This window comes from Cervus canadensis, chromosome 6, assembly GCF_019320065.1.
Source record: "Cervus canadensis isolate Bull #8, Minnesota chromosome 6, ASM1932006v1, whole genome shotgun sequence".
In the NCBI taxonomy this organism is placed as follows: Eukaryota; Metazoa; Chordata; class Mammalia; order Artiodactyla; family Cervidae; genus Cervus; species Cervus canadensis.
Genome location: NC_057391.1, coordinates 30,995,064 through 31,016,763, shown reverse-complemented (window position 1 = coordinate 31,016,763; position 21,700 = coordinate 30,995,064). Strand labels below are relative to the sequence as shown.

General features: G+C 37.7%; 1 protein-coding gene and 1 non-coding gene across 2 annotated transcripts in view; one reads left to right on the top strand and one right to left on the bottom strand.

Moving 5' to 3' along the window:
* SPRED1 (sprouty related EVH1 domain containing 1) overlaps positions 1–21,700 on the bottom strand; it is a 111,264-nt gene that overhangs the window by 70,700 nt on the left and 18,864 nt on the right. The gene's annotated exons all lie outside the window — the stretch shown is intronic.
* Positions 20,170–20,300, top strand: LOC122444450. Its single transcript, XR_006270282.1, has one exon. It is a non-coding gene; the product is annotated as a small nucleolar RNA SNORA70 (small nucleolar RNA).

Here is a 21,700-nt window from a genome sequence, read left to right as displayed (position 1 = left end):
AACTTACATGCAGAGTACATCATGTGAAATGTCTGGCTGGCTGAAGCACAAGCTGGAATCCAGACTGCCGGGAGAAGTATCAGTAACTTCAGATACACAGAAGCAGAAGGCGAAGAACTAAAGAGCCTCATGATTAAAGTGAAAGAGTTGGCGTAAAGGTCAACATTCAGAAAACTAAGATCATGGCATCTGGTCCCATCACTTCATGGCAAATAGATGGGGAAACAATGAAAACAGTGACAGACTTCATTTTGGGAGGCTCCAAAATCACCCTGGATGGTGACTGCAGCCATGAAATTAAAAGACACTTGTTCCTTGGAAGAAAAGTTATGACCAACCCTAGAGAGCATACTAAAAAGCAGAGACATTACTTTCCTGACAGAGGTCCGACTAGTTTTCAAAGATACGGTTTTTCCAGTAGACATGTATGGATGTGAGAGTTGGACTATAAAGAAAGCTGAATGCCAAAGAATTGATGCTTTTGAATTGTGATGTTGGAGAAGACTCTTGAGAGTCCCTTGGACTGCAAGGAGGCCAAACCAGTTAATCCTAAAGGAAACCAGTCCTGAATATTCATTGGAAGGACTGATGCTGAAGCTGAAGCTCCAATACTATGTATGGCCACCTGATGCAAAGAGCTGACTCACTGGAAAAGACCCTGATGCTGGGAAAGATTGGAGGCAAGAGGAAAGGGGGAGGAGAGAGGATGAGATGGTTGGATGGCATCACTGACTCAATGGACATGAGTTTGAACAATCTCTGGGAGTTGGTGATGGACAAGGGAGCCTGGCGTGCTGCAGTTCATGGGGTCGCAAAGAGTCAGACACGACTGAGCAACTGAACTTACTAACTGATGTAGTTATATGAGAAGTTCCTTTTTACCAAGTAGGAAGCAGGCAAAGTAATTTATTACTGTAGTTTCTTAGGGTTTCCAGTAAATTCCTACTGTCTGATCTCAACTGTGCTACCAAAGATACTAACAAAAACCTTGTCTGTTTATGCCTGAGATGAAGTAACAATCTTTTGACTGCATCGGGGCAATAGCAAGAACAGTCAGTGAGAGATCACTGCTCTCTCTAGTCAGATAATATGCTCAGGGAAATTCAACTGACACTTCTGAAGAGGGAATTCTTTCACTGTCAACAAAAGATAGCTTTCCCTAAGGATGCCACAAGATTCCCTTACATTTAGTATCCACAACTTCTGAATATGGTGCCAGAGATATGGTTCTGTTCATCTTACCTTACTTTTATTAGCGGGGAAGAGCACTCACTTTTCAAATGCACCTAGAGGCAAGTATTTAGGTAGCACCTTTGCACATACTAAGAATGCACACAGCACTTTGGCATTTAACGGCAAGGAATAGAGGAGTAACAAGGGTCAGCCGCCAACCCCGTAAATCTAGAATGTCAATTCTTCAGGGGTCAAGCAACAAGCTGAGGACACCAAAGATATGGAATCAGTGGCATGGACCCAAATTAACCACTAGAATAATCTCCTGAAGAAAATAAGTATCTCCACATTCAGTATTAAAAATCACCAACATCTCAAGAGTGTGGGATATGGCTAACACGTGAAAGTAAGTCCAATGAGTACCTGTATAAAATAGACATTTAGCAAATGTGTGTATAATTGAGTCCAAAAATAAAAAAACAAAATCCAATGAAGAAGCATGAAGAATTCTCAGCTCTTCTTATCAAGAGTGCATTTGGAGAGAAGCAGACAGCACAAGGTAGCTTAAACACTTAATCAAATGCTAACGGAGTAAAAATCTAGGAGCCTTCAGTGAAGGAGGTACACAGATACACAATGTTAATAACACTATCCTACAGAGAGGAGTATATAGAGTTCCTCTGAAAATGTCACACTAATCTGGGAATAGCTAATCCTAATTGTGTAATTGTGGGACCTTTGAACATTTTCTTCCTTCCAAATTCAACATGAATAGATTCAATTTTTACTGAAAATTTGGCATCCTACAGCAGTGTTGTCCAATCAGAATACAACTGAAGCCATATATGTAGTCTTCAACTTTATGGTAGTTGAGAATAAAAAGTAAAGAGGAGGATGGCAGTGAAATGGCAGAAAAAGTAGCTCAAAGAGCATATCCCACAACACAAATACTAAAGCAAACAAAAAAATTGTCAGGCAACTTTGTCAGAACTCTAGAAAATAATCAAAGGTTAACAGTAATGAAGCAAATGGTAAATCAAAAGGCAACTTTAAAATGGTAGGAAGGCTTTGTGGCACTTTTACTTGCCAGTGGCCTAACCCCACTTCCTACCTCTGCCCCAGCAATGCTCTTAAAGATGTCAGTCTGCATTCTCAGCATGGAATCCTGCTCCCTGGTTCCAAAGAGCACAGCAGACCTGAGTCTGAAAGAATCCTACCTGGAGACATGTGAAGAAAGGACATAAGGCACTTGTATTCCTCAAACACATGGTAAGGCAACAAACGACCAGCCTCTGCTGGGGGCAATATCACAGAAGAGGCCAACAATAGATATACCAAAAGCCTAGGAGAGAAAGCTTGGAGAGACGGTCTTTTTTTTTTTTTTTAAGGAAATTAAGAAAACCATGTGCATACCCAGGGAAGAACACATGTTCAGAAAAGATGTGTGAAAAACCAAAGTTTTCATCTAGGCTCAGCACAGCAGGAAGCAATGGGTAAGGCAGAGTTGTAAATCGCTTGGCTAAGCATTAAAGGAGTGCCAAGATACAGAGATAATCTGCAGACAACAGCAGAGTTCCTTCACTCCCTGTCTCTCTTTTTAAACTCCTGGTGTTTAAGAAAATCTTCATCAAAACACAAAAGGAACAGAGACTTCAGGAATCATATAGCAAAGAATAAAGACTTAAAAACAGTTGAGAAAAACAACAAAACAAAATACCCACAGCCTATAGCCAACAATAAAACATACACTGAAATGGGAAGAATACAAGTTCCAGAGTTGTCACATTATAATATTCAAACTGTTCAATTTTTAACAAAAATGTATGAAGTGTATGAAAAGGAATAATGAGAGTATGGCCACTCAAAAATGAAATTAACAAAAACACAGACATTGGACTTACTACATAAACACTTTAAGTCAACTGTCTTCACTATACTCATAAAGAGGCAAAGGAAACCAGGAAAACAACATAGTAGCAAGTAGAAAATATTATTAAAGAAACAGAAATTATGAAAAATAGCCAAAAAGAAATTTGGGAGCTGATAAGTACAGTAACTGAAATGAAAACTTCATTAGAAAGTTTCATAGCAGATCCGTGCAAGCTGAAGAATCAGTGAGCTTAAAGACAGGCCAACTGAAATGACCCAGTCTGAGATGCAGAAAGAAAAATGAAAAGAGCCTAAGAAGTCTATGGGATGCTGTATGTGTATGTAATGGGGAGCCTAAGAAGTCTATGGGATGCTGTATGTGTATGTAACGGGGAGGTTAAGAAGTCTATGGGATGCTACATGTGTATGTAACGGGGAGCCTAAGAAGTCTATGGGATGCTGTATGTGTATGTAACGGGGAGCCTAAGAAGTCTACGGGATGCTGTATGTGTATGTAACGGGGAGCCTAAGAGGTCTACGGGATGCTGTATGTGTATGTAACGGGGAGGTTAAGAAGTCTATGGGATGCTACATGTGTATGTAACGGGGAGCCTAAGAAGTCTATGGGATGCTGTATGTGTATGTAACGGGGAGCCTAAGAAGTCTATGGGATGCTGTATGTGTATGTAACGGGGAGCCTAAGAAGTCTATGGGATGCTGTATGTGTATGTAACGGGGAGCCTAAGAAGTCTACGGGATGCTGTATGTGTATGTAACGGGGAGCCTAAGAGGTCTACGGGATGCTGTATGTGTATGTAACGGGGAGCCTAAGAGGTCTATGGGATGCTGTATGTGTATGTAACGGGGAGCCTAAGAGGTCTATGGGATGCTGTATGTGTATGTAATGGGGAGCCTAAGAAGTCTATGGGATGCTGTATGTGTATGTAATGGGGAGGCCAGGAGAAAAGAAGGGAAGGGAAGTTACGGCTGACTCGCACTGCTGAACAGCAGAAACCAACACAACACTGGTAAGTAAGTATCTTCCAACTAAAAATCTTAAAAAGAATATCTGAAGTCTCCAAAAAACTTTCCAAATTTGTTAAGGACACAAATCTACACATCCAAGAAATTAAACTCAAAAATGGATACAAGGAGAGAAACTGGAGTTGCTGAAAGTCAAAGAATCTTAAAAGCTGTGACAGACAAGCTACTAATCATATATAAGGGAATCTCCGTAAGATTAACAGCTGACTTCTCACTGCAAACAATGGAGGCCAGAGGCAGTGGGATGACATATCTAAAGTGCTGAAAGAAAAAACAATGTCAACCAATCTATATACAGCAAAACTATCCTTCAAAAACGAAGGGTAAATTAGGGCATTCTCAGATAACTAAAGGGTTGAGGGAGTTTGCAACTATCCTTAATGAAAAGATACCAGGTAGTAACTCAAAGCCATATGAAAAAATAAAGAACTCTGGTAAGGGTTATTATATAGGTATACATTAAAACTATCATTTTTTGGACTGTAACTTCTCTTTTTGCTTCCAATAATTATTCATCTATATAATATAAGGGGCCCATTAATGTACAAAGATGTAAATTGTGACAATAACAACATAAAAGGTAGTGGAGATGAACAGGAGCAGAGCTGTTACAGGCTATTAAAGCTAAGTTAGTATCAATTTAAACTATATTAACATGTATACTGCCTGTATACTGTTTATAAGACACTGAATTTACATCCAAAACTACAAATAGGTTAAAAATGGAAATATGAAAACAGATATAACATGAAACAGTAACCAAGGGAGCTGAGGTGGCTATATTAACATTATTATGAGACAAAGAAGTCATCATATAGTGATAAAAAAGTAAATTCATTAAGAAGATCTAACACTTATAAACATATGTGCATCAAACAACTGCATCCCAAACTATATGAAGAAAACACCGACAAAATTGAAGGGAGAAACAGACCTACAATAATAGTTGGAGACCTTAATGTCTACCATACTTTTAATAATGAACATAACATCATCTAATAAAAAAGAATAAAGTATTGATATGCTGCAAAATGGTATCTCACAAATATTGTAAATGAAAAAAGATCACACATTGTATGATTTCATTTATATGAAACATCCAGAAGAGGCAAATCTACACACAGAAAACAGACCGATGGTTGCCAGGGGATTATGAGGGGGGGATAAAGGAGAATAACTGCTAAATGGATATGGGTTTGATAGCTGTTTTGTTTTGTTTCTGGCCTTGCAGCTTGCAAGATCTTAGTTTCCCATCCCAACCAGGGACTGAACCTGGGCCCTCAGCAGTGAAAGTGAAGTCTTAACCCCTGGACTGTCAGGGAATTCCCACGAATTTGTGTTTTTTTAAAGGTGATGAAAGGGTTGGAACTACACAGAGATGGTGGTGGCAAACAACATGAATGTACTAAATGCCACTAAATTGTATACTTTAAATGGTTAAATTTATGTTGTATGTGAATCTGAGCGCCATTTAAAAAAAGTAAAAGCAGGTAGAAGTAACGTTAATGTGTCAGTCGCTCAGTTGTGTCTGACTCTCTGACCCCATGAACTGTATCCCATCAGGCTCCTCTGTCCAGGGGTGGATTGCCATTTCCTTCTCCTTAATGTTAACCATTTCCTTCTCCTTAATGTTAATAGTATACTTTAATCCATTATATCCCAACATATCATTAAAATAGGTAATACAAAATAATCAATGAGGTATTTTACATTTTTTTTCATACCAAGTCTTTGAAATTTGGTGCACATTTTACAAACACATATAGCACGTGTCAATTCTGACTAGTGCTCAATAGTCATATGCAGCCAACAGCTACCTTACTGGCCAGAGAATCTTATTAAAAAGATTACAAAAATAAGTTGTCAGGTGAGCATCTGTTGAAAGAAGACATTCTTAAAATTAGGAATACTCACTTCTTATCTTACAACACTTGTGGGAAATCTCTAGTACTTTCTTTTTTACAAATATAAGTAGCCATGAAACAAATAAATTTATGTATAATCCTACCTTCAATCATATTTTCTTTTTTTTTTCATTTATTTTTATTAGTTGGAGACTAATTACTTTACAATATTGTAGTGGTTTTTGCCATACATTGACATGAATCAGCCATGGATTTACATGTGTTCCCCATCCCGATCCCCCCTCCTGCCTCACTCCCCATCCCATCCCTCTGGGTCTTCCCAGTGCACCAGCCCTGAGCACTTGTCTCATGCATCCAACCTGGGCTGGTGATCTGTTTCATCCTTGATAGTATACTTGTTTCAATGCTATTCTCTCAGAACATTCCACCCTCACCTTCTCCCACAGAGTCCAAAAGTCTGTTCTGTACATCTATGTCTCTTTTTCTGTTTTGCATATAGGGTTATCTCCCTGAAACTGTCTTTATAGCTTGGTAAAAGATCATCACTTAGCTCTCCTATTGTCTTTTAGAGACTATAAAAGCTCCTTCTGATGAACTCAATGTATTCTTTCCATGTCTTTCCCCAGGCACTTATTAATTTTATGACTCCTCTAAGATTATCTTCTATTCCTCCCATTTATCACATCTTAAACTTCCCTGTACCACCAACAGGCCTTGTATACAGCAAGCACTTAACAGTCAACATTTTCCTGTTTCATCATTATTCTCTCCCCTACTACGACTAATAAACAGTATTTCACATGCAGGTAATGATGATACCAAAAGGACAACTGCAATGTCCTCAGTTCAGTTACAACGGAATGAAATCCCATGGGTATACAATCATGAATGTATGGAAACACTCTTAGCTTATAAGCCCCACATTCTAAACAAGAACCAAAATATGTCATTACACTCCATGGCCATAGCTTCCTGAAGTCCTGGCAAGGTAAACAAATATGCCACACTCAAGACAAATCAAAGTTCTGGCTTCCCACCAGGTATATACATTTAGTTCATTCACAATCCTCCCAAGGCAAATGCCATTTACCAATCAGCAATGTTGCCTTGTGAGCTTCCCAGCTGGCACCAGTGGTAAAGAATCCACTTGCCAATGGAGCAGACACAGGGACATGGGTTCAGTCCCTGCGTAGGGAAGATCCCCTGGAGGAAGCAATGGCAACCTACTCCACTGTTCTTGCCTGGTGAATTCCACGGACAGAGAAGAGCAGGATACAACTGAGCACACATGCACATACAACATGCAATGTCACCCACTAACACACGGACGTTCTCGCTTCACCAGAATTCCTGAGGACCAGAGCCTACCCCAAAGTCATTTTTCATAAAGGAGAAAAGATTTGGTTAGGTCTTTATTATGCAAAACAAGAGAAATTGCTAAGCAGATGGGGACACACTTACAGAAGGAGTGCTTGCTCAATGTAATTCACTTTACTGGTATCACTGATTAGAAAATGGGTATTACCTAATTATATGTAACTTAAATTATAATAAGAGTCTAACTGTTTAAGACTAAAGTTTCTTACACATGTATTTTTAACAGTATAAGTTCTGAATGTGAGAACACTGCCGTTTTCAACAAGCAAACTATCTTCCAACAACATCTGAACTGAAATGTCTCTGATGGGGCAAAAAAACTCTAGCAAAACCTTATTCAGAAAGTGGACTGTGACCAAACATTTAGAAATAACCATCTGATATGTATCTGGAGTTGTGGGGACAGAGAACAGGTGAGAAAGTTTATAAGTGCCAGATAACTTGTGTTCACAGAGTAGAATTTAAAAGTGGGAAGACAGGACATACGCTCCTCCGAATCAAGTCTTCTGAGGAGAAAGTCTGGCACCTGCCAATTGGCGAAAGAAACAGGGATCCCCTTGGGGATGAAAACAAAGACATTCTCAATATTTCTCTGGTTAGACTAAAATAACTAAGATTCAATTTCCAAACTACTTTTTCTTACCTTGTAGTGAAGTTTTTTAGCTCCTCAATTTTTCCATATCCAATTACATAGATAGTGATAGAGCAAGGATTTGAAGGTCTGAATAGAAATCCTATGCTTTTTATCACTGTTACAACCAAGTAAATGCACAGTTGATATAGCTCACTGATAAAAAATGATATTCACATTTATATCTATTCATTTACTCAAAAATAAATTTTTTAATCTCATTTTTCAGTTCCAAAAAGCTGTTGGATTTCTGTAGATTAAGTAATTTCTCTTGCATGTGTACATATGCACACATGTGCGCACACACACACAACTAGCTGCATGTGGACATAATATGCAAATGCTAATATGGGAATTTAACAGGATCTCTGCTATTGAGCTGTCTGAAGTATGCTGATAATGCTTCAAACCAGAAGGGTTTTAATTTTAAATAAAACTGACTTCATTGTAAAGCTGGCTCTGGTTAAGCTTCCTTATGTATCTCCACCAACCCAATTAGTTCTAGAAATGCAAAATTTTTATAGTTGCAGCAGAGAATGCCTCTTCTCAGCGTCCAAAAGTCCTAGAATGGAGTCTCACTGTCACTCATTTGTCTGCCCTAAACCAATCACATCCACGAGCCCACTCAAACCTAAAGGCCTAAAATAAACGTGAAGGGATGATTTCCGCCCGCCAAAAATAGAGAGCTCTTAACAGAAGAGGAACTGAGGTATACTTGACATAATAAAACAACTGATGACCACTACAATATTGAAGAAGGTAATATGGTCTTGGACTCAAGATAAGATAAAAAATTATTCAAAATGGGTTGCATGTCATAAAACAGGCCATAAGAGTATGCAATATAACTTCTTCTTGCTTGAGTTGGAAGATTATTGAAGACAACAAAAATGAATTAGACTAAACAGGAATCCTACTGGTGAAGGTCTTGCATATTCAAAAGGGAGCTATTCTAGGCTTCTGTGCAGGGAGGATATAATTAAATTGGTGTGTGTATGTATATGTTCAGATGTACAACACTTTGGGACCTCACGGGCTGTATAGCCCAACAGGCTCCTGGCTCCATGGAATTTTCCAGACAAGAATACTGGAGTGGGTTGCCATTTCCTCCTCCAGGGGATCTGCCCAACCCAGGGATCAAACCTGTGATTTTTGCCTCTCCTGCATTGCAGGCAGATTCTTTACCACTAGCATCACCTGAGAAGCCAATTAAATTGATATCTAAGAGTAATTATATGGAAAAATAGACCAGGGAACTTTGGAAGATTCAGAAAGCAGAGAGAGAAAGGCAGCTAGGACGATGTTATTTGAATCCAAATGCTATTTCAATAATGAAACCTGGGAACACAACAGTTTCTTTACAGATAGAAGTTCAAGGTAGAATCCTCAATTTATTCTTTTAAACAGAACAAATTTCATGAAAATAAGGAAAGGATACAAAAGATAGAGTCAAAAATAACCTCCAACCAGAAAGATAAAGAACATTACAGCATACTAACACATATATATGGAATTTAGAAAGATGGTAACGACAACCCTATATGCAAAACAGAAAAAGAGACACAGAAGTACAGAACAGACTTTTGAACTCTGTGGGAGAAGGTGAGGGTGGGATGTTTTCGAAAGAACAGCATGTATATTATCTATGGTGAAACAGATCACCAGCCCAGGTGGGATGCATGAGACAAGTGCTCGGGCCTGGTGCACTGGGAAGACCCAGAGGAATCGGGTGGAGAGGGAGGTGGGAGGGGGGATCGGGATGGGGAATACGTGTAAATCTATGGCTGATTCATATCAATGTATGACAAAACCCACTGAAAAAATAAAGAAAGAAAGAAAGGAAAAAAAAAAAAGTTAAAAAAAAAAAAATAACCTCCAAGATTGTAAGCTTGTAAAGATTCAGTCCAGTGGTGGCAGAGTGTAAAGGATGCAGAAAAGAATCTGCCATCAATCTAGAATAAGAGTTGTCATCAACTGTAGTGAGAACACTCAAAGGAAATAACTAAAAAGCCATGGAGAACATAAGTAATTCAACAGTTCCAAGCATATAATAGATGGCTGATTAAAAATCAGAAATAAGGAAGAATGACTGGATGTCTTTTACAAGCAAATACATTAAACAAAAAGTATCCAAAAAATGAGTAAGACACAGTCCCTGTTCTCAAAGAAATCACAATACAACTAACTTGAATAAGTAATGAGAGCAATAAGTTTTTAATTACCACTAATTCTGGTAATGGAAGCTTCAAAAATGAATTAAAAGCCTGTAAAAAAGAAAAGCAGACTATACTGAGACTAAACTCTGGGAGAAATACTCCTTTTAAGGAAGAAGAAAGGAGTCAGTGATATGGGTCAGAGTACCAAGATAGGTAGGAAAATTTGAGGAATACAATGTAATGAAAACCAAGACAATGGTTTTGTCTTAAAATGCCAAAGAGAAGCCTAGTTTACTGGAAACATGATTTGAATGCAAAAGTACTAGTGGACTGACACACTCATTTCTCTAGGAATAGAGAATTAAAGCAATGATTCAGATTCTGTTAATACCTTTTTGTTAAATCATTTTAAGACTGTTAGAAAGGAATTACTAACTATAAATGTTTGAATTTTCTCTCTTCTCATTTCACTTAAGACCCAAGATTCAGCCTATAAAGACACCTCTAATAGTATCTTAGGTCTTAAGGTAAAGGTCAAAAACAAACGAATGAAGATTACTACTTTAAGTGCTTATAATACTTGTAGTGGTGGGAACTATGGCCATCTAAAGGGAATATACAACACTCCATTCTAGCAGCTGCCTTGCAGGAATGCAATTCAGTATTATGAGAATGTTTTGATCTTTTCAGAGAAGCTGGAAATCCTGCCTATATCAAGTCCCTTGATTTCTTAAATAATGGTTCATTTCTATGTGGACTGGTTTCACCTGCAGTTTTCATCTTCTGTCTTAAATAGTGAATCTTTAGTTGAACTGAAATGAAAAGTTTTTATACACTTTAATGACTGTACTTCTTTTTAACTGAAAAACCAGGCAAATAAACACAGCATTTGGGATCTCCAACACACTGCAAGAAATAAGAAACATCAAGTAACCAATTAGTACTTTATCTTTAATTCCCTAAACTAAATGTCACTTTAATATATTTTCATTTCAAAGTGCTGAATACACTTTGGTCTTAAACATGAAACACAAGAAGTGCAAAATCCAACAAATTCTTTAATAATGACCACATGAGTGACCATGAGCCAAACCTGCTCCAGACAAAAATTTCACTGGTTCGGTGCTGGAGAAAACTCTTGAGCATCCCTTGGACAGCAAGAAAATCAAACCAGTCAATCCTAAAGGCAATCAATACCGAATATATACTGTAAGGACTGATGCTAAAACGAAGCTCCAATACTTTGGCCACCTGATGCAAAGAGCCGACTCACTGGAAAGGATCCTGATGCTAGGAAAGACTGAGGGCAGGAGGAAAAGGGGGCGACAGAGGATGAGATGGTTGGATAACATCACCGAGTCAATGGATATGAGTCTGAGCAAACTCTGGAAGATAGTGAAGGACAGGGAAGCCTGGCATGCTTCATTCAGTCCACGAGGTTGAAGAGGTCGGACAGGACTTAGCAACTGTTGTTACATGGTATTTTGCTATAATTTACTTAACTAATTTTAGAAATCTTGAGATATTAAATACCAATTTTAGCAGTTTTTTCAGTTGCTTTTTTCTGATAATCGTACTTTATCTCTTTTGAAAAAAAACATTGTATAATAAAAATTTTCATCTAAAAAGAATCAAACAAAAAATCCATTATGCTAATGAAGAAGCTAGTCATAGAAGTATTATGTATGTATTATATGATTCCATTTATATGAAATATCCAAACAGGCAAATCCACAAAGTATGAATGGTGGTTGTCTAGAGCTGGGGAGAGGGTTGAGGGGAAAGGGTGAGATGGCAGATAGGGACGGGATTTCCTTTGGTGTGCTGGGAATGTTCTACAATTAATTGCCATGATGACTGTACAGCTCTGCAAATATACCAAAACCCACTAAATTTTACACTTTAAATCAGTGAATTGTATGCTATATGGATGATATATCCATAAAGTTGCTATTAAAAAAAAATCCACTGGTTCAGAGGTTCCAAAACTCATGTTCATTCTCTAAGTATTATATGGAGAACTTTAAAAAAAAACAGACTCCCAAAGTCTACTGGTCTACTGCCTTGATTCCGAAATGATGAGGCTTAGGAATGCTGTATTTTAAACTTTTCTGAAGGAGTTCTGATTTGTAGCTGTATTGGGGAATAATTACTTACTCAGAATATTAATAAACTATAAAACTAATCTTCAATTTGAATACATTGACTAAAATCTGTCACATAAATTCTATTCAGAATACTTTATTGCCTATCATTTCAGGCAATATAGCCAGGTTACTCTTGTATTTGGCTTTAGATAATCTTAAAAATTAAGTTCCAAAAGAAAGCACTAACTCAAGAATTCAATATACGTAACTAAACAACTGATTTAAAATAGCTTGGCAATCTAAAATCTTTTAACAGCTCATTACAATGACTTATAAAAGACACAAAACAGCACTTCTCTGACTACCTCTCCTAGCTCACTTACTATCTCCAACCACAACAGCATTCTTTCCACTCTTTAAATGGTTTCCCTCTACCCCAGATCCCCTGCACTTACTTGGAGACTCCCCTGAGATATTCTATTGGTTTCCTCCTTAATTGTTAGATAACATGAATCCTCCTCAAATTAGACTCACCCAATCTAAACTAGTTCCAACATCCAGCTTCCCTCCACTCTATTTCTTTTCTTGGTATTATTTTCCTCATAACGCTTATGACTATCTGAAATTATCTTATTTACTTATTTCTTTAGGTATTTATTGTCTGTCTCCTATTAATAGAACTTACGTTCCATGTGAGCAGGGATGTTGTTTTCCTCATTTACTACTGTACTGAGTAGAATGTAATTAGAGATACAATTAGTGATCAGTACGTATGTAATTGTTGAGTCAAGGAACAGAAAAACATACAATCCCATCTTATTTTTAAATCTGCCACGCTGATAAGCCTCTGTGAAGACAATATTTGTTTTATACAACTTTTAGTACTAAGCAAGATTAAAATGGGAAAATTTCGTTCTCTAGCTTCCTCTACCTTTCTCCTCTGAGCCCCTTCCTCCAGAAGCAGTCATTCCCCTGCACCCTTGTGGTCAAGTAATTTTAACTTGGGACAGGTAAGCCTAAGAGCCTCCAAAACCAACTCTAACAACATTGAGAGTTGCAAGCAAGTACATTCTTACAATCCAAGCAAAACCCAAAAGATATAAATTAAAACTTGTTTCAACTACGTGTCATTCAGGGAAGACTACCGAGGATCTTAGAGTGATTTGTCTTCCCAGGAAATAAGTGCAGTCTGGATCTAAGAGCTTAAGGATGAATGGAGGTAAATTAGAAAGAAGAGGAAATATGAAGGAAGGGATAGTGCTTTTTCTTATTGAAGACTACTTTCTGTAAAAGACACCACTTTCTTCAAGGAGTTCACCACCTAAAATGCATTATTAAAGAGCACAATAGACAATACAGACAGCAACATAATAATGTGTACTATAAATAAAAACACATAGAAACGTGAGCAGAGTTTTAAATATAAACGCAATAAAGTAGGGAAACACTATTTTACATAGCTTGTAGCCCCAGATTCAAACGCTGAAAAAGGAACTAACCTGGGAATGAAGACACACTGTTTCAGAAAGACTTTACTACCTTAAATGATGCTAAAAAAAATTCAACATTAACTCTTGAAAATATTCTTGAAAGAATATATATTGCTAAAGAAATACAGAAATCAGTTCAGGTCAGTTACTCAGTCTTGTCTGACTCTTTGCGACCCCATGGACTGCAGCACTCCAGGCCTCCCTGTTCATCGCCAACTCCTGGAGCTTGCCCAAACTCATTTCCATTGAGTCAGTGATGCCATCCATCCATCTCATCCTCTGTTGTCCTCTTCTCCTCCTGCCCTCAATCTTTCCCAGCATCAGGGTCTTTCCCAGCATCCAGTGAGTCAGTTCTTCGCATCAGGTGGCCAAAGTATTGGGAGTTTCAGCCTCAGCATCAGTCCTTCCAATGAACACCCAGGACTGATCTCCTTTAGGATGGACTGGTTGGATCCCTTTGTAGTCCAAGGGACTCTCAAGAGTCTTCTCCAACACCACAGTTTAAAAGCATCAATTCTTCGGCACTCAGCTTTCTTTATAGTTCAACTCTCACGTCCATACACGACTACTAGAAAAACCAAAGCTTTGACTAGATGGACCTTTGTCGACAAAGTAATACAGAAAAATCCTTACCTAACATTGTAAAGGCTATTAAAAGCTCCATAATTACTACACACCTATAAGTGAAAATATCTGAGGCACTTCTATTACAGCCAGCTATAGGACAACATTTCTGAGGAAGTTAAAAAATTAACATTACAGTAATATGATTAAAGAGGAGTGAGGGAAGAAAAGAGAAATGAAGTACAGATTTTAAAATTATCCTTATTTAAAATTATATGATCGCTTTTAAAACAAAATTTTTATTAGAAAAATAAGGACAATCTGTTTCCAATCCAGCCCATAATAAGCTTGGAAGCCACCAATCTACGCTAACAAGTAAAAAGCTTAACAAACTGAAAAATCAACACTTCTTGGGATCAGTAATAATAGTGAGGTCACAGGGCAAACTACTGCCCCCAAACTTGAAGAGGCAGAGATTATGGAGAAGGACAGTTTATCAGATCAGAAACCTGAGAGCAGAGAGCTCTTTGGGAAACAGTGCTGGGGTAGGGAACCTGGGGTACTGATGAGCTGCTGGAGACTGAGTGAACAATTCTGAGATTAAAAATTCAGTCATCAAAATGCCCCTCCACCCACTTTTGTTAGTTTTCCCTCTTGGCACTCTAACAAGTCCTCACAGTGAATATCAGGGAAAATTCCCTCATATTTCCAGAAGAGGGAAAGAAAGCATTTTGAAACATACTGGAGCACACTGTTCTTCTTAACAAAGCTTGACTTCAGGAGAAATTATTTAACCAGAGTTTAACCTCCTAAATGGGTTTTCCTGGTGGCTCAGAAGTAAAGAATCCACCTGCCAATGCAGGAGACATAGGTTCAATCCCTGGGTCAGGAGAATCTCCTGGAGAAGGAAATGGCAACCCACTCCAGTATTCTTGCCTGGGAAATCCCATGGACAGAGGAGCCTGGTGGGTGACAGTCCATCGGGTCACAAGAGTCAGACACAACTTGTTGACTGAAACAACAATAACCACCTAAAGTTGTATCAGAACCTAAATGACCTAAGGGAAGGTAAATAAATATCCAACCTCAGCCCAATTCAGCCATCTTGTCCTCCTTAAGAGGGGTGAGGGACAAACAGCATTTAAGAAGTTCACAATCCAGAGACATAGGATCACAAAAAGCTAAGTTCTGGAGACCAAATGTTCAGCAATGTGATTATAATTAACAATACTTAATTATACACTTGAAGTTTGCTAACTGTACATCTTAAATGTTCTTAACAGAAAAAAGAAAAAAGGTACCTATATGCTGTGATAGATATGTTAATTACACTGACTGCTGTGATTATTTTATAATGTATACAGATGTCAAAACACTAAGATGTACATCTTAAGTATAAAGAATTTTTGTCACAGTTATAATTCAGTAAAGCTGGAGCAAAAAAAGACTGAAACTTAATAACAGAACTGGGGGGCTTCCCCTGTGGCTCAACTGGCAAAGAACCTGCCTGACAATGCAGGAGACGCAGAAGACGCGGGTTCGATCCCTGGGTGGGGAAGGTCCCCTGGAGAAGGAAATGGCAACCTGCTCCAGTGCTCTTGCCTGGAAAATCCTATGGACAGAGGAGCCTGGCAGGCTACAGTCCATGTGGTCACAAAGAGTCAGACACAACTGAGTGCACGGGTGCACATGCGCTCACACACACACACACACAGTAACAGAGCTATAAAACACTTTCCCACCCATCCCCTACACACACACATACACACACACTTTACTACATTACTAAAGGCCTATTTATAGCAGTTCTTTTCAGCCAATACATCATGTCTGGCTATCAAGAAAAAATTATAAGGCATATCATAATAAAAGGTAACAAACACAATCTAAAGAAACAAAAGATCAGAACCAGACTCAGACATGGTAGAGATGTTGGAATTACCAAACCAAGAATTTAAAACAACTGTGATTACTATGCTACAACACCAAGGATAAACCCTAAATGTTAACTATGGACTCTGGGTGATAATGATGATTGATGCGTAGGTTCATAAATTGTAACAAATGTTCCATTCTAGTGGGGGATGTTGACAACTCAGCAGTTAGGTACCTGTTTGGGCAGGGAGTGTGTGGCAAATCTGTGCCTCCCCCTCAGTTTTGCTGTGAACCTCAAACTTCTCTAAAAAATAAGGTCTATTAAAAAAAAAACAGAAAGCATAGTGTAGCAGTTGGATATAAAAAATACATCAAAATTAACTGGCTTTCTTCTTTACCAGTGAGTTAAGATTACAAAAAAAGCTAATCCACAACAATAAGACATAAATGTACTAAAATGAAATGTGCAGGATCAATATAAAGAAATCTTTAAAATTCATGTTCATGGAAGAGCATAAATGACCTGAACAGATAAAAGCACATTTTATGTTTTCTAAAAGCAAAACTCAATATTACAAAGATGACAATGCTGTCTAAATTCTGTTTATCTACTGGAAATTCAGTTTAAAGTATCAATGGACTTTTTTGAGGAAGAAGGTAACTTAAAAAAAAAGTGTCTTTAGTGTATTTAGAAGCCAATAACATTTAAGTGATCTTTAAAAATCTTAAGGGACTTCCCTAGCAGTCCAGTGGTTAAGACTCCACACTTCTAAGGCAAGGGGTGCAGGTTTGATCCCTGGTTGGAGAACTAAGATCTCATACATGATGTGCGGTGTGGTCAAAAAAATAAAAACAAAAACATAAGTCAGGTCATGTGACTCTTGCTGAAAACTCTGCAAGAGCTATATATTTCACTCATGGTAAGAGGCCAAATCCTGAAGACTCAGTTTTAGAGAAATAGTCAGATAAAATGTGCATAATATACCTTAAAAAAATTCTAGAAAAATTCACAACATGCTGGATGTCATCATGGCTATTCTTTAGTAGCAGAGTTAGAGGTTACCTTTATTCTCTTCTTTTATAATCATAAAAACAACCAAAGTACCAAAATGAAACAAAGCAATCCAAGGTCTAACAACATTAACAGCAAAATTTATGTAGATTTTACTATATACCCAATCTATTTGGAGTAAAGTTATTATTTTTAATTCCAACAATAACCCTGCAAAATGGTGTTAATCCTATATAACAGATATGGAAACTAAAGTTTCAAGAGGTTCAGTTCAGTTCAGTCGCTCAGTCGTGTCCTACTCTTTGCGACCCCATGAATCGCAGCACGCCAGGCCTCCCTGTCCATCACAAACTCCCGGAGTTTACCCAATCTCACGTCCATTGAGTTGGTGATGCCATCCAACCATCTCATCCTCTGTTGTCCCCTTCTCCTCCTGCCTTCAATCTTTCCCAGCATCAGGGTCTTTTCCAATGAGTCAACTCTTCGCATGAGGTGGCCAAAGTATTGGAGTTTCAGCTTCAGCATCAGTCCTGCCAATGAACACCCAGGACTGATCTCCTTTAGGATGGACTGGCTGGATCTCCTTGCAGTCCAAGGGACTCTCAAGAGTCTTCTTCAGGACTACAGTTTGAAAGCATCAATTCTTAGGTGCTTGGCCTTTTTTATCACTCAACTCTCACATCCAATAGAACATGACTACTAGAAAAACCATAGCCTTGACTGTATGGACCTTTGTTGGCAAATGATGTCTCTGCGTTTTAATACACCAAGTTAGCAATTAATTTTGGATAAGAATATAGATGATCATTATCTTCTTTGCATCTGCTTTTTACTTTTCTAAAAATTAATAAAGAACTCACCCTAAAGCTAAAAATAAACTATTTCATGCCAACATTCCGCTGCCCAGCAAGAGAAACTAAACCAAGCTTTCAGAGATGCTTTTTTACTTATCCGTTGTTCCTATTAATGAAGGGATTCTGAGTTAAAGTATTACTATGCTATCAAACCCCTCTAAAGAGGCAAATCATATATTATCTTCCAACTTAATTGGCTATCTTTTAGGAATTACTGTTTGATACCAGTCGGTATCAAGGACTCCTAAAAATAAAGAAGAGAATGATATCCCACATAAATTATTTCCCTTAACAGAGATTAGGGGAAAAAATCTGTAGTGGAAAGAACATTGAATTAACAGCCATAAAGTCAAAATTTCCACTGAGAGTGATACAATGCAACTTCAACAGTTTGGGCAAGTTACTTTATCATTATGGCCTTAGTACCCTCTTTCAAAAAAATCAGAGATAAAGATGCTATTTAATCAAATCCCTTTCTCATTCCCAATTTCTTTGATTCTATGAATTATCCAATAGTCACAAAATTATCCCAAGTAGTCCATCATAATATCTGTCAATTACCAGTGTTTATTCTACTGTGGAACTTCTGATGTTTCTTTACAATGTATTAGTTACTTCTTCTATTACCCCTACTATTATTAACAGGCAGCTAACACTTCAGTACTTGCTATTTGCACGGTTCAATGCTTTCCATGTGTTGTATTTAATCCTCAAGATAACCCTCCAAAGCAGATATAATTATTACCCTCATCTTACAGACATGATTTAAAAAAACTCCAAGATCACAAAACTGATAAGTGACAGAACTGGGCTTCCAACCTTGGCAGAATGAACTCAAAATCCCATATGTAGGTATACAGAATAAACTTTTTCATCACACCCTCAACATGAGAACCAAGGGACACGCTGAAAGTGCAAATACATATATAACATAAACAGTGCTTTACACAGTAGGCAGCATAAAACTTGGATTTAAAACCACTTTATGATATTTATTAAATTTTATGATCTTAGGCAAGTCACTTCTCTTTGCTCACATAGAATATGGGAAAAACAGTATCAACTCAAAAAATTAATGCAAGAATTAGAAGCAACAACAAAGTGTTTATTTAAGTGTGCTCAGCCAACAGATATTGTTTAATGGTTGCATAATATTACTAAAAGTATTAAGTGGCAGTATATTAAAAAGAGGCACATATAAATATATATTAACCTAAATACTATATATTTATTTAGCATGATTTATATATAGTATATAAATCTCTAAGCCATTTAGATTCTTGGACAATGAATCAGTTCACAACAGCCCCAACCCCTCATCTACCTCAACCCCTCAGCTATCTATTGAGGGGAAAAAAATACCATTGTAAACAAACAAACAAAAAATTCTCAGCATGATGTCCTCTCAAAACATAAGCACATACACAAATACTACCAACGTCCACCATACTGCCTTAACCACAGTAAGCATATAATAAAATATTTTTCAAACTGTAAAGACTATTTTCTGTTTTGAAATATTATACTATTTAATAATTTTCTGGAATATTAAGAACTAGAGTGTACCTATTTGTGCCAGAAAAGGCAAATAGTAGAAATAATGGAAATGACAAGTGTTTAAGGAAGGAACTACAGTGATACAGGAGAGCAAGTGGAAAGAATCTAGACTCTGGACTGAAAATGCCTGAGTTTATGTCCCAACACATCACTTTTATCTGACCATTATGAACAAGACTTTTAACCTTCAGCTTAGCTTTCCTCATCTGTAAAATGGGGTCTGTACCACCAGCTTCATACCAATGCTAATAAGCACATCTGTGTGTACGAATGTGTTCAGTCGTGTCCAACTCTTTGCAACTCCATGGACTGTAGCCCACCAGGCTCCTCATTCCATGGAATTTTCCAAGTAAGAATACTGGAGTGGGTTGCTATTTCCTACTCCAGGGGATCTTTCCTGGCCCAGGGATCAAACCTGCGTCTCTTGCATCTGCTGCACTGGTAGGTGGATTCTTTACCACTGTACCATGTGGCAAGCCCATAAGCACACTTACGACTCAGGTAACAGTTTCTCAATATAATTCTCCAATAAAAATACAATGACTCTAAAGCTGTGGCAGGGAAAATACCAAATGAACACAGAACATATTGTGAAGACAAAGTGGAAGTGCCCGTTTGCAGTCAGCTAAGCTGACTGTGCTCGTTTCCCTGAGGGGCCTGGGGTACCACGGCTGCAGACAGCAGCCTCCTGGCATGCATGAAGCATGCTGCCTGGCTGGGCTGCTCTAAGGGACCCCCTTCCAGTGGACACTCAGGACTGGCACAGTGTCCCCAGTCCAGGCCCCAGACAGGTATGACAATGCCTTTGGAAAGCCTAAGGGCACACCGGCAAGGATCCACACTGGTTAAGTCAAGATGTCCATGTGTGCCAAGCTACAGAACAAAAAGCAACCGACTGACGCCCTGACTGAGAACCTGGCAGCCATCACGTGAACCAAATGATCAAAGCTCACACCATTAGTGCGGGAGGTGTCACCATCATCGACCTCCTGAAGCAAGAACACACCTTCGCTCTACAGTGTCGTCGCCCAAAGTGTTCAACTTCAATAATCAAGACTGGGCGTCAGATAAATGCAAACTGAAGAACATTCTACAAAATACTTGATCAATATTCTTCAAAATAGTTTCAAAATTATGAAGGAAAGACTGAAGAACTATTTCAGATTACAGGAAACAAAGAAACGTGAATACCTGATACAACACGCAAGCTGGATTGGATCCTGAACTAGAAAAAAGGACATTAGTAGAGCAACTTATGAAACTTGAAATAAGGTCTGTAGATAATATTATTATCAATGTTAATTTCCTGTTTGGCTATTTAAGATACCAACATTTTAGAAAGCCAGTCGAAGAATATATGAATATTCTTGGTACATTTTTTTCTTATCTTTTCGTAGGTCTAAAATTATTTCCAAGTAAGACTGTATACACACATGAAATTTCTGAGGAAACACAGCAATATGAGAACTACCTTATGCTTGCTTTACCAGTATCTGCCACAAACTTTTGAAAGCTCTTTAGTATACAATAGAGAAAAATTCTCAAGATTATGTAGGCTGATGGGAGACAATGACAAAACAGCATGTGTATGTAAACCCTCCAGTGCTTCTACCTTGACCTCTCTGCCCATAAAATCTATGGTTTTTAATACAATAATTAAGAAACAGAAAAATTACAGTAGGTCATTAAGCTCATGGCAAGTTACTTGAGGAGTCTGGAACCACAACAACGTACTTCACGTAAAATGCCCCCTTTGTCTCCCTATCAAATTTAGGCTGTTTGCACCATTGATCTATCTTTGAATAACACAGCTCATGTTCCTACACTAAAACTTGACCCAGGTGGACTAAAATATTACAAATTACTCATTTCAAAGCTCTTGCTAATCAAAGAAATGATTTTTTAAAAAGAAAAAAGTCTTTTTAAGTAAACATTTATATAATTTTATTTATATATACTAGATTTATATATATCAGATATATATATTAGATTTATATATAAAAGATTTCACATCTTTTAAGTAAACATCAATAAATATACCTATTTATAACACATAGTCTAAAGTCATAAAAAGACTAAGTTCACAATCATCTACTCTCAGCTCTAAGTTGATAAGACACTAAATCTTTTACCTTCGTTATAAAAA